General features: G+C 34.0%; 1 protein-coding gene across 2 annotated transcripts in view; it reads right to left on the bottom strand.

Moving 5' to 3' along the window:
* Nucleotides 1-14166, bottom strand: part of LOC140162964 (3',5'-cyclic-AMP phosphodiesterase 4C-like) — a 573837-nt gene that overhangs the window by 508568 nt on the left and 51103 nt on the right. The window contains exon 1 of one of the 2 annotated variants that reach the window (XM_072186475.1): nt 9210-9340. The exons of the other annotated variant lie outside the window; for it this stretch is intronic. The gene's annotated coding sequence lies outside the window, so the exon portion shown is untranslated. Of the gene's footprint in view, nt 1-9209; nt 9341-14166 lie in introns of those variants that run through there. 2 annotated transcript variants of the gene reach the window in all.

Raw genomic sequence — 14166 nt, forward strand, 5'->3', positions numbered from 1 at the left:
ACTTCAAGAACTAACATTTTAGTAGTGTGCTTACACTGATCAAACAGCAGCACTAAATACGTGTAGCAAATACGAACTATTGTGGGTTTTGTTTATACCTGATAACATCTCAGAGCTTCCAAAGCGGAAAGTAGCCCTATTCACCCATAATCTCCTGACATTAAAACTGACTTTACAGCAGCTGCAGTTTCTATTGTGAAAGCCCATTCAGAATGTTGCACAATAAAGCCGCATTATTGACTTCAAAATTTTATTGGAATATTTTTCTCAATTTCCCCATAATTGCCGATGCAGGATTATCCTGAGTTTTGCAGTTACGAAAATACCGATTTGTATTGAAAACTCCCATATTAACTAAATTAGTTTCGTTAGAGGGGAAGGCTTAAAAATGTCGATTACGTTTCAAGAACACTATTGAGCACACCGATGTTATTTTGTCCTCTTTTACCAGAGGTAGCGTGGTCATCTTGAACTTTAGTTAGGTATAGGCTATATGGCTTCGTCAATATTTAATTTGTTTCCTGTAAGTTAGAATATTCGATGTATTTGCTAATGCAGTCTACGGATGCAACAAAGTTACCCCTTCTCTGGGTGAATAGTTGTGTGAATGTAGACACGGTAGAAGAAAGGTCAACATTTTGCAAAGAAAAAATCTTGTCAGAGGTCTTGATAAAGTCCGATAATGATTTTCTAACTAATATATAGGGAACCAACCGAGTTGTCTCAAAGACATATTAAAACCTGGCATTAACTCAAAATCAATCTAAATATCCAAATTTAAAATTGAAATAGAAAAAAGAAACCCATTTTTGCACATTTTGATATCTCCTTTGTCTGGATAGCTCGAAATTTGGTGACTCCTTGAATGAAAAGATGCAGAATCAAAAGTTGCACAAAAAGATACTCAAGTCAGTGTACCATATTTACATTCTCTACATGACTGGTCAAGGATGGCCCGCAGTGACCAGTGACGAACAGGCACTCAAGCAGCAAAATCAACATTTTCAATGGGTTTAGGTGCAACTTGGCATCAAAATTAGGCATCAAAATTTGCACAGCAAAACTAATGCACAGAGTTTGAATTATTATCTCATAATAAAAGGGTTATTACTTTATATGAAGTGTTTATAATGGAAGCAAAGTGCAAATATTTTTCTGGCAATGTTATTTACTGTCGATACATTATGTTGTTTTATATTTGACAAATTGAAGGGTGCTTCAAAGTGCAACAAGTCGCCAAAGAATGTGTTATGTTCATGATACACGGAAACAACCGTCTTTCAGTCAGGTGTTTTGATCATTAATGATGATAGATTAAAAGTGATCAGATTCAAAAAGAATAACAAAAGACAATTGAATGACAAGTTTTTCTTTCAGGATATTATCGCAATTAGGCCAAGTAATATATTACAATTACGAAAGCAATTATAGTATAACTGATCATGTTTTTGTGTAAATTTGACTTGAAATTAAAAACTAGGCGTCTTAGTCTTAGTTTTAAAGTTGGTGTATTGTCTGGCACAATAAGACCTGTGACAGCACATGCATTTATTTTTTGTCGCACCACAATTATCATTAGAGGTGTGGCAAGCCTTGTGATATAATGTTGCTATGGCAACGCTACCATCGCATCATGCCAACGAATAGCAACACATAACTATGTATACTTTGAACAGCTCGTAATCGGCGGGCCTTATAACATCGCGGATTAATATCAATATATTTTATTTGGAGAGTTGTCTTGTGAAATCTCGCCAGAAGTATTACAAATTATAAATTGAAGTCCTTTGCTTTGTCTACTTTCTTTAACACGTAAATTATAGACCAGGCAGAACAACTATATCACTCTTAACGTGGGTCTACATTTCGGCGTAGTAGTAAAAGCCTAATAATTCCCGCCAATTACGAGCTGATCAAAATATATATTGCTTGCTATTTCTAAAGTGGTTTACTATGAAGTACGACTTACATTTTGTGATCTAAAAACTGGGTTCACAACATTTTGAAGGAATTGTACACCATCATACGATCTATTTTAAAACGTTAAATAATTGATATAAAAATTCTTCCTTCATTTCCTTCCTTGCTTCAAGTGCAGACTTCACAAGTGAATAATATCGCACTGCGTAGGAAATTAAATCTAGCAATATTCTTGAATAAAACAATATTGAGTTTATCTATATATTGATTTCTCCATATTAAATATACATTAACACTAATTATAATCCAAGTGATAGAGTTAATTGTTTTAAATGTCACATTTATATTCGGCATTCGATATTATTAACACCCCAATGCATGTATTCTTTGATTAGTGTTGCAATTTTGATTTTAAATATGTATATTGATTAGTCATACTAGCAACGCTGTGCTAATATGATTAATATAACATTCTAAGGTATTTAATAACTGTTTATAATATTTATAATTATGTAATTTTAAATTTTAATATATTTCAATGTTTATATTGTTTGGATCCCTGGGCTTCATGGAAGTACAAAGGACAGTTTGTATTATTCTCTGAATGAGTACCGTAGGTTAAAGATACCTCTCGATATTTTTCCATTGTCTATTTCATATATTGATGTGATTTCACTGGGTGGGTCTTGATAGTAAAACACTTGTCGCTTCTAATTATAGAGGTATTTAATGGTAAAGTAGTTAGTTGAAAAATGTATGAGCTGCAAACATGTTGAATATTGTGTTCAAGCTATATTCTAGCCCAGTCAAAATTAATAATACCGTGTAATTGAATTTGAAAGCTGGGCAGAAAGATATAATTCTATAGTACAAGAAAATGCAATTTTGAATTTCCGGTATACCCTTAATATCTAATTTTATGTTGTAGTAACATCATTGTCTTCAAGGATTGACAAAGTATTGTTGGTCGAAAAAAAAAAAAAGATCCATTTTCATTGTCTAAATTAATATATTATTGAAAAATAACACCTTGAAGTTCAAATCATAAACTTTGAATACTTGCTTGATTTATTGTTGTTAATGAGTTACGTTTTACAAAGGTGATGTGGTTTCCGCTTTCTTTACAACATAACTCAAGAACTACAAAAGTATATCTGTGATATTTGAATTCTTCTACACACTCGCTATGATATGATCAATGCAATTTTTGCTAAAGCTCACTACCATTTGCTTATGTTGCGAACGACCAAACCGCAACAACTGAAAATAGTTACTAACCTTAAAGTAACCTTGGGACCTGAAACTTAGTTTGTGTCTGCTTAGAGAACATGTTGTATCGCAGAAGGGCAGAACAAGTTTTCCATTTGATGGATAGATAAAAATGGACAATCAATCTCATTTAATGTATATCTAGCTTTATCAGCAGGTGCCTACTATATAATTCGACGTCCAAATGCCTGAATATTTCAGTCAGAGCAACCTCCGACTAAATTTAGATAAGCTCAGACAAACTGCCGCTGTTCACTGATGACCATGCATCAAGATTTTGGTCGAATTTAGTACTTTTCCGTTGGGACTTGAAAATTATCAACAAAACGATAAAGTCTCGGACAAGTTGTTAAACAAGGCATTAACTGGCTGAATGTCTAGTTGTAAAAGAGTTGTAAGTAGAGTATTACCTACAAATAACAGGGGTACAATTTAAACTGGTTGGCAAGTTATCAATCACAACAACTGTGCTAATGGGCAAATTGATCAAGAAATAAAAGCATCACATACCTCTTCTATTTCACTTGTACCATCCATGAAGCTAACTTTCAGTAATGACTCAATTTAATGAAGCGGTATAATCCTTGACCTTTTCAAAAATTGTTTTATCCTTGAAGTTCCAGCTAAGCTTAGATCTCAGTCACCCAATAGCAATAATATTGAAGCATATCTGATGACTAAAATTCCGAATCCAATTGTTAGTGATATGTTCCTCACGCGTGTCTTTCTAATATTTGAAATTCTGCTTCTGTGGCTTACATACTTCTAGTTTATGATATTGGCCTACCGCAAACAAGCAAACATAAATAGATATGGATATACGACTTTGGCGCATGCTCAAACGGGGTAACAAGAACAGCGTAATACAAAATTGCTTAACATTAGACTATTGAGTTTTGACGGATATCATTGCTTATGGACATCATTGTCATCCAGAAGGACAGTGTCCTGATTTTGCATCAATTACAACATCCATCATTTCATATTGTAGTACTCAGATCCCTCTTTAGTTGGTCTGCAGGATGTACCAATAAAAATGATTTTTTATTAACTTTCTAACCAGACAGCTTCAATTTTATTAATTTCACTCTCATTTTGTCTAATGTGTTTGATTTCATCCCTAATATAGGCAGCAACATCACCCGGCAACACCACCACCGTGTCTGTTTCTAAAAACAAAGTGCAAGGATATTTCTGGCAATGTCACTTACTGTCGATACATTATGTTGTCTTATATGTGATGCGATCAAGCAAAATCAGTCGGAACTCGGCAATAATAAATTTTCAGTTTCCTATAGAATGGTAACAAGCATTTATAAAGCTGGATTTTGGAGAAAATCCCATTAAAATTGAACAACCCGTTCCAAAGATATGTGCAATTAAAGAGTTTCCAAAACAAGAGGAAACAAAAGGAAAAATTGTCTTTGTTTGGCTATATCTCAAAATCAATATTCCCGAGTTCCGACTGATTTGGCTTGATCGCATCACATATTTGACCATTGAAATGTGCTTCAAAGTGCAACAAGTCGCCAAAGAATGTGTTATTTTCATGATACACGCGGAAACAACCGTCTTTCAGTCAGGTGTTTTGGATCATTAATGATGATAAATTAGAAGCGATCTGATTCAACAGGAATAACAAGGACGATTAATTAGCAAGTTTTAATATAAAGGTATTATCGTAGTTATGCCAAGAAATATATTATAATTACGAAAACAATTAGTTTAACTGATCATGTTTTTGTGTAAATTTGACTTGAAATTAAAAACGAAAATAAGCGACTTTAGTTAGTGGTTAGACCTGTGACAGCACATTTTGTCGCACCAAAATCATTAAAGGTGTGGCAGACCTTGTGTGGTATGATGTTGCTATGGCAACGCTATCGTCTCATAGTTAGCCAACTAATAACAGCACATAACTATTTGCGTATTATCTTGTCAGGTGGATATTGCTTGCTATTTTTTAAGTGGTTATCAGTGATTTACAATGTTGTACGACGTAAATTTTGTTTGTATACCACCACACGATCTATTTTAGAATGTTAAATAACTGATATCAAAACTCGTTAATTAAAATCAAAATTAACAATATCTTTCAATGAAACAATTTATTGATTTTATCTATGTATTGTATTATGCATCGCCATTTGAAACACTTAAAAACCCAATAAACTAACATAAAGTAAAATATGAATTACAAAGAACAATAAACTACTACAGTCAGTCCACTCTGAAGTACAAAGTACCGACTCGGTGGCACGCATTGTGTCGACTTTGAAGGCACGCATACCTGCAGCAGAGACGCAGCACTGCGCACTGTTTACGCGCGGTATACTCGCGCATTGTCACTTTGTACTTCAGAGTGGACAAACTGTATAGTGGAAGTAATGTCAATATTTTACTGTCGTTACATTAACTTATTTATATTTGACAATTGAAAGGTGCTTCATAGTGCAACAAGTCGCCAAAGAATGTGTTATGTTCATGATACGCGGAAACAACCGTCTTTCAGTCAGGTGGTTTGGATCATTAATTATGATAGATTGGAAGCAATCTGATTCAACAAGAATAACAAATGACCTTAAAGATGATTAATTAGCAAGTTTTAATATCAAGGTATTATCGTAGTTATGCCAAGAAATATATATTATAATTACGAAAACAATTAGTTTAACTGATCATGTTTTTGTGTAAATTTGACTTGAAATTAAGAACAAAAATATCGAATTAAGTTAGTGGTTAGACCTGTAACAGCACATTCTTTCGCACCACAATCATTAAAGGTGTGGCATGTCTTATGTGGTATGATGTTGCTATGGCAACGCTATTCTCTCATAGTTAGCCAACTAATAACATCACATAACTATTTGCGTATTACCTTGTCAAGTAGATATTGCTTGCTGTTTATTAAGCTGTTAACAGTGATTTACAATGTTGTACGACGTTATTTTTGTTGGCTAAAGAAAACGTTAATTAATTGATATCAAAACTCGTTAATTAAAATAAAGTTAACAATATTCTTTAATGTCACAATGTATTGATTTTATCTATGTATTGAATTCTCAAAATTGATTAAATACACAATGTTGATTGAATTGAAAACTGAGATTATCTGATTGCTATTTGTGACAAAATCAATTTCATTATTGTATTCTTTGTGTTGTCAGTAATTGGTACACGACGGTTGTATATCTACAATCTTTAGCAAGGCGTCTTTATTTCAATTGATTTTGTTTCAGCTATTATTTTTCATAATGCATGAATATAACGGAGTCATATACTTCGGAAACATCCAATGCCTTAGCCTCTATTGGCTGGATTTGGATGACGCCTTTAATTTTGATGTCGATAAATTATGTTCAAAGTAAATACAACCTGAGACTATAACATGACTGAATTTATTTATATTATTCTCTGGTAGAACATAATTGTTTTCAATGTAAGTTTTACGTTGCAAAACTAATATACAGTAAGCCAAAAAATTAAGGTACCAGTTGTGTTCACCCCTGTATATCCTAAATAAAGACATTATGTCAAAATTAAAACAAGTAGCTAATACCTGAACTCCTTAGCTCTGATTCAAGACCTTATATGTTGAAATTGGTTGAGAAAGAAACGTTGATATAAAACCTACCGAAGAGACGAAATCAAAAGTTGCACTTTTGTGTTCTAATCAATGAAAGCACGATGCTAGTTTTAACGTGCTATTCAATGGAAGCACGGCGCTAGTTCCCTTGTTCGCGAACGGTTTGTGTACACATCAATAACGCATGCAATGGAGGAAACTGCAACTTTTAAATTGGCACCTTCATTGGGCTTTTGGATCGTGTGTCTTTATTTCGTAAACAATCTCAACGAGTGAGGTCTTAAATTCGAGCTAAAAGATGCAGCTGTTGGCTGCTGGTTCCAATTATGACACATCTGTCTTTGTGTAGGATATACAGGGGGTAAACGTAACTGGTACCTTAATTTTTTGGCTTACTGTATAAGTCGCCCACCCCGATAAATTCCATCTATACTTGTAATCTTCGTACTAGTTCAGTAGTTTGGATTTTCATAGCGAAAACAATCTACTTTTCCATTTTGTCTGGAACCATTATTTTATACCAATTTTGGATATATGCATGTGAGAATTTAAACCAGTTACAGCTCCCTATATTCTTTTACGCGGAATATTTTCAATTGTCGGTTTGATAATGTTGACTTGATATCCCTGGATGACAAGAGGAACTTGAAAACAAACCAGATGCCGATTATAATTATACAGGCGGTTAATGGTAAGTAGAAAATTTGTAAATTGAAAAGATATCAAGAACAATTCAAATGAAAAAGCACTGCTGAATTTGAAAGCTTGGCAGAAAGCTGTAATTCTTCAGTTCAAGAGGGTGCATTTAAAATTCACACTGCCCCTGTGGAAGAATTTGGAAATATCTTCCACAGGAGGAGTAGTATGTTTTTCAAATGTAATTGGTTAGGGTTAATCATTTTGAAGCCAATACTCCCCTGTGTTATGGCTTTACCTATATCTTCAACAACTGGGTGAGAGTTTCAAATTGTCTATTTTATTCAAAACTTGTACTCCCTCTATAGAAGACTTTAGCTAAATCTTCCACAGAAGTAGTGTGGATTTAAAATTCAATAACTTTCCTGTTAGAGTGTGACAAATGCAAAGTTTCAAGTAACTTGTCTGATAACTTTAACTTGCAGATATTGTAAATTGAGACTTTTAAGTACTTAACAGTCTAAGCTAATGGTACTCATTTTAAAAGCAATATTCAGCGGAAGTTGTTCAAGACTTTCGACGACCACTGTAGCTTAAAACACACACAAATGCTCAATGACGACCATAGATCAAGATTTGTTTAATAATTTCAGCATGTAAAATTTTGTTCGAATTAAGCACTTTCTTGTTAGATATTGTAATATGTAAAATTTCAGGTAAGTTGTGAGATAACTTGCAGAATGTCTAGTAGTTAATTGCTAATGGCACTCATTTTAAAAGCAATATTCAACGGAAGTTTTTCAAGACTTTTGACGACCATTTTTAGCTTAAAACACACACAAATGCCTTTGTTCACTGACGACCATACAACAAGATTTGGTTAATAATTATAACAATATGTATGTAAATTTTGTTCGAACACTTTCCTGTTGGAAAAATGTAAAATTTCAGGTAAGTTGTGAGATAACTTTAACTTGCAGAATGTCTAATAGTAAATTGAGACTTTTAAGTACACTCTGAGCTAATGGCACTCATTTTAAAAGCAATATTCAACGGAAAATGTTCAAGACTTTAGACGACCATTGTAGCATAAAACACACACAAATGCCTTTGTTCACTGACGACCATACAACAAGATTTGGTTAATAATTATAACAATATGTATGTAAATTTTGTTCGAACACTTTCCTGTTGGAAAAATGTAAAATTTCAGGTAAGTTGTGAGATAACTTTAACTTGCAGAATGTCTAATAGTAAATTGAGACTTTTAAGTACACTCTGAGCTAATGGCACTCATTTTAAAAGCAATATTCAACGGAAAATGTTCAAGACTTTAGACGACCATTGTAGCTTAAAACACACACAAATGCCTTTGATCACTGACGACCATAAATCAAGATTTGTTTAATAATTTAATGTATGAAAGATTTGCTCGAATTAAGCACTTTCCTGTTGAATTTTAAGTACAGCCTAATCTAATGGGACGCATTTTAAAAGCAATTTCAACGTAAGTTTTTAAAAAATAAGCGGGAAAAGGTTATGCTGTTGGTGGGCAAATTGTCAATCACAGCAATTGATCTAATGGACAGGTTGATCAAGAAAGTATCCCTAATGGGCTATTCCCGTTGAAATCCGCACTACCTCTGTGGAAGATTTAGCTAACGTCTTTCCACAGAGGGAGTATGAGTTTCGAAAAGAAAATACGGCTGAAAATACTCACTGGGGGAGTATGTGTTTCAAATTTATTAACCCTGACCAATTACATCATACTCTCCTGTGAAAGATATAAGACACATACCTCTTCTGTTTCACGTGTAACATCCATGAAAGCTAGCTTTCATTAATAACGTGAGATGCGCAAATTGTGATGTCCTGAAACAATTGATCAATATACAGCCCGAAGATGTACAATTGTATTGACAGTCTCAGCACCTTCACTTTAATGAAGCCGTATAATCCTTCCTTGACCTTCTCAAAGAAAATCCTATTTTTATCCTTAAAATTCCACGTAAGCTTAGATCTCAGTCACACAATACTAGCAATAATTTTGAAGCATATCTGATGACTAAAATTCATAATCCAGTTGTTAGTGATATGTTCCTCACGCGCGTATTTCTAATATTTGAAAACCTGCTTCTGTGGCTTACATACTTCTGGTTTATGATATTGGCCTATACACAAACAAGCAGACGTAAATAGATATGGGTATACAACTTTGGCGCATGCTCAAATGGGTTAAGAAGAACAGCGTAACATAATTAGAAAATGATTGATGACGGACATCATTGCTTAACAGTAGACTTTTAAAGTACTGATGGATATTATAGCTTTAACAGTTTGATGGACATCGTTCTTTAAAGGTACGTCTCTGTCTAAAGGAAGATGATCTGTACTATTTCCACCATGTTTCAATGGCCTTGACAAGCACTCCATACCTTTTCAATCTATGAGTGCTACGGACCATTTTCCTTTAAAAAAAACAATAATATATTATGAAGTAGTCAATAGATGGATAATTTTGCTCTACATATTTTGATACGATGATATTTTCCAAAATTAATATTAATTTGAATGAACAATAGAGCATTTCATAAGTGACAAAATTTACATCCTTTTTTCTCTCGAAACACGAGAATGGTGATTGAGCGTTGATCTGTCACGCTATAATGAGCCCGTTAGAATAGCCGGTAGGAATCACCCTGAAGAAGGAAATAGCCCAAAACTTTTTAGCTCTCTTATCCATTCAGTTCAGTATAACTTGGGGAAATAAAGTCGCATCGTGCCAAATGAGGTATTAAAATACGCAGAACAAAATAATCCATCTATTGATTACATTATTTGGTAATTTCGGTTAATTGTCTTTAAGATACTGCTTTTATTTTAAGTGTTCAGATACTTTTTGTGCGCAGTGTACTTTAAGACATTTTCTGATTCCTCTTATAACAAATCACAAATAAACCAAACATAATACGCTGCATTGCTAACATTAAGAATGAATGACAAGTGAAACTCAAAATAGCATTTTGAATATCATTTTCTGTCTCTCAGTTTTCAACTTGCTTTTTATGTATTCCATTACAAGATATCGTTATACACATGACTGGTAGAGTTCAAAACGTACTGTCTAAATCGGTCCTACGAAATGTGCTTCTACGTCATACAATAGATTCCTAAACTATCTGCGATTGAATTTACGGAAAGGTCAGCGTGTTGGATTCGACTAATAATCCGCTGATATATTCCTCTTCACATGTAACCAAATACAAGCGAAAGTCATGTCCAGATTTAAGTCCAAAGAAATCTACCCAAAACAATAAACAAACTTTTCGAGCGCACATCTGAATTATTCACAGAAAATGCATTCAAATGAGTGCAAACAAGCCTACATTAGGTACAGTGGTTCTTGTGAGATTCATCTAAAAATCAAAAGGCTTGCGCAGCAGAACATATTTCCACGTTCTGAAGCCATACTGCACTATGATTATATTACAATAGTATGCCACATAAACAGGCCAGTAATCAACACATATGGACGCGCAGGTGAAACATAAATCAAGTATGCGAGTGTGTATTATGTGTTGGTATGCATATGGGTGGGGATTGCGTACGTGTGGGGGTGTTGACATTTAACCGTTAGCTTATTTTGTGAGGACACTCAAAGACAGGAAAATCTGCCTTGGTGCTATCCTAATTGCTGACTGAATGTGAGCTGTAGCTGTTTATGGATGTGTGGTGTGGTGTGGTGTGGTGTGGTGTGGTGTGGTGTGGGTTGGATGAGGGTTGCGGTGATATTGACGACTTTGTCAGTAAGGACATCCAAAGACGGGAAAGTCTACCTTGATACTGTCCTTGCTTACAGTAATGTACATTAAGATTAATACAACTGATTTATGCATAACTTTTGTGCAATGGGCACTATCGATTAATGTAATTTTCTTATAGATACAGGTCCAGTGTGCAATGGGGTGTGTGATTGAGAGGGGTGCGGTGAGCGTGTGAATTGAAATTGATGTTTGATTTTATATTGAGAGGACGTCCCGATACAGGAAAGTGTACCTTGATGCCGTCCTTGCTTACAACAGAGTACCATTGGATGCGGGTAGCTGATTTACTTTCATTTTGTCTTTGAACGTAATTGTGTATGTGTGGGGTGTGTTTGATTGTGTGTTTGATTGGACCATGGTTGTCATGGTCCATGAGACTGAGAGTATCCGAGTGCCTTTGTGTTGGAGATGTATATGCATTGAAGAGTATTTTTCTTCAGCGGATAGTGATAAACGATGAACGTATATGGTGCTACAGGGAGTGTATGGTGAAAGTGAATTATTTCAGCTCTTGCATTCCCGATACATAAATGTGCATCACGGTTGTTTCATGTAATCATTTATTAATTTTTGGAACAAAACATTATATAATGTTCAATTCTAGATCTGGTCAATACTAACAGATATCATACTAATACACATCTATTTTAAAGCGATTTTTTAAGATAGAGCTTTGTTCATTCTATATCAAATTATTCATATTTTACTGTTTTTGTGGGAATTTTAATTTTATAAACTGTACATTTGTGTGGAAATTGAGGGCGCTATTTACATATATTCTCAATTTAAATTAGCCAAATAATATGACTTATTCCTTACATTTCATGATAAAAAGGTTTTTGAAAATGTCCTTGCCATTTGTTTGTGTTTTTCCTGATGTTCTAATGTAGCATTATTCAAGTGTCTAAAGATGCAAACAAGATTTAAGATAAATACTGCCATCATGTTCCACTATGCACTTTACTTAAAAATTACACAGTTTTACATTACATCAAACAACCGTGGCATGTGTTTGTATATGTTTCTTAATAGTTATTGTGCTACCAGTTCTTATTTCAGTAGGAGATTCTAACTTGAAATGAATTGTTAACATCTTTTTAATTGATGACAAAATAAGATAAAACATTATTTTATAAACTGTACATTTGTGTGGAAATTGGGGGCGCTATTTACATATATTTTTAATTTAAATTAGCCAAATAATATGACTTATTCCTTACATTTCATGATAAAAAGGTTTCTGATGTTCTAATGTAGCAATATACAAGTGTCTAAAGATGCAAACAAGATTTAAGATAAATACCGCCATCATGTTCAACTTTACTTAAAAATTACACAGTTTTACATTACATCAAAAAACTGTGGCATGCGTTTGTATATGTTTCTTAAATAGTAATTGTGCTGCCAGTTCTTATTTCAATAGGAGATTCTAACTTGAAATGAATTGTTAACATCTTTTTAATTGACGATAAAATAAAATAAAACAACATACATATTTATTAAACTCATCCCTTTGTTTCATAATAAGCAATGACCTTCTCTCTTAAATAAACATCCAGATATATCAATACCATGAAGCAGCTCATCATACACATCTAAGACGCATTGGCCCCGGACAGTATATTCACCTGCTTCATAAATGACAGTTATTTTAATCAATTAAATCTTTGCATGGTTTATTAAAGTCTATCAACAGACTGTCACTAGTAGTAAGTGTCTTAAATTGATGGAGCACTTTATCCACAATATACATACTTGACCACCTCGTACTTAAAAACATTCACGATGTTTAGGTAAGAGATGCGCGAGTGTGGCTGTAATGCTCAGAACACGGCTGCCTTACGGTAGAGAGGTGACCGTATATTTGCCGGAACGTGTTAGGGTTAAGGTTTAGGGCTTCCGACAAATACGTTCATTGCCACTCTCCCACGTAAGCAAATGAATCTCTCGATCTATAGCTATCCCATGCTGCGCATCTACTCTGCACTCCGCATCCACTACTTAGCTAAACCTCGTAATTTAATATACAGTGAGGTGAATGTAAGCCAGGAAAAGTTCATGCTAAATCAACAAAGTATTTACCCTATCAACCTATCAACAGCAATTTGCAAATGTTTCATTGACGAAAGACACGCACACAAAATATAGACTTCTCCGTACCGTAGTCAACTTGCCCATTGTGCATACATATCTCTGGCTATTTAATTACATTTAAGCATAAAACTCTGACTTGTATCAATTTATGTTCATTTGATAGATTTTCATATCTGATCTTTTCAGTCACCGTACTCCCTCTGTTTGTTAGCAGCTTCCCAAATTGATAGAAAAAAAGACGAAACATTAGAAATTCAGGCATAAAAGATAAGCAGTGACAAGAAAACTTATGGGGCATCACAAACAATCTGATCAGTGTGTGATGATGTGCGAATGGGAGGAAATGAGAAAAAATGATCGTAGTATTTTAAAATATTTTATCTGACATAGGAATAGTTTAGTAAATGTGATGAATTGAAAGACAAATTGGACGCTATATTTTCTCTATCGGACATCTCAACATATTCAAGGTCAAATCATAGCGGCAAATAATTGACTCGTTTAAGGTACTGTAACACGGCATGTATGTAAACAAGACTCAGTGTCTTGACATTATGCCAATTTCAAATCGATATTGTGTGTGTGATTGCTTCATAGTCTATTCCATGAAATGTTCTCAATCCTTTGAGCGATTGATATCTGAGTTTTAATTTAGGGCCCATCTTTGAGGGGCAAGTTGCAGAAATGGGGTAAAGAAATCAAATTATGTTATCCGAAAAGGCCACAGCATTCTTGCATATTTCAAAATGTCCGTCTCTCAATTTAAACACTGTGACCTTGAAATTGAAAACAAAATAATGTACTGACTTAACCTTTGAAACAGATGGCAGAAATTAC

This window comes from Amphiura filiformis, chromosome 1 (assembly GCF_039555335.1).
Source record: "Amphiura filiformis chromosome 1, Afil_fr2py, whole genome shotgun sequence".
Lineage (NCBI taxonomy): Eukaryota > Metazoa > Echinodermata > Ophiuroidea > Amphilepidida > Amphiuridae > Amphiura > Amphiura filiformis.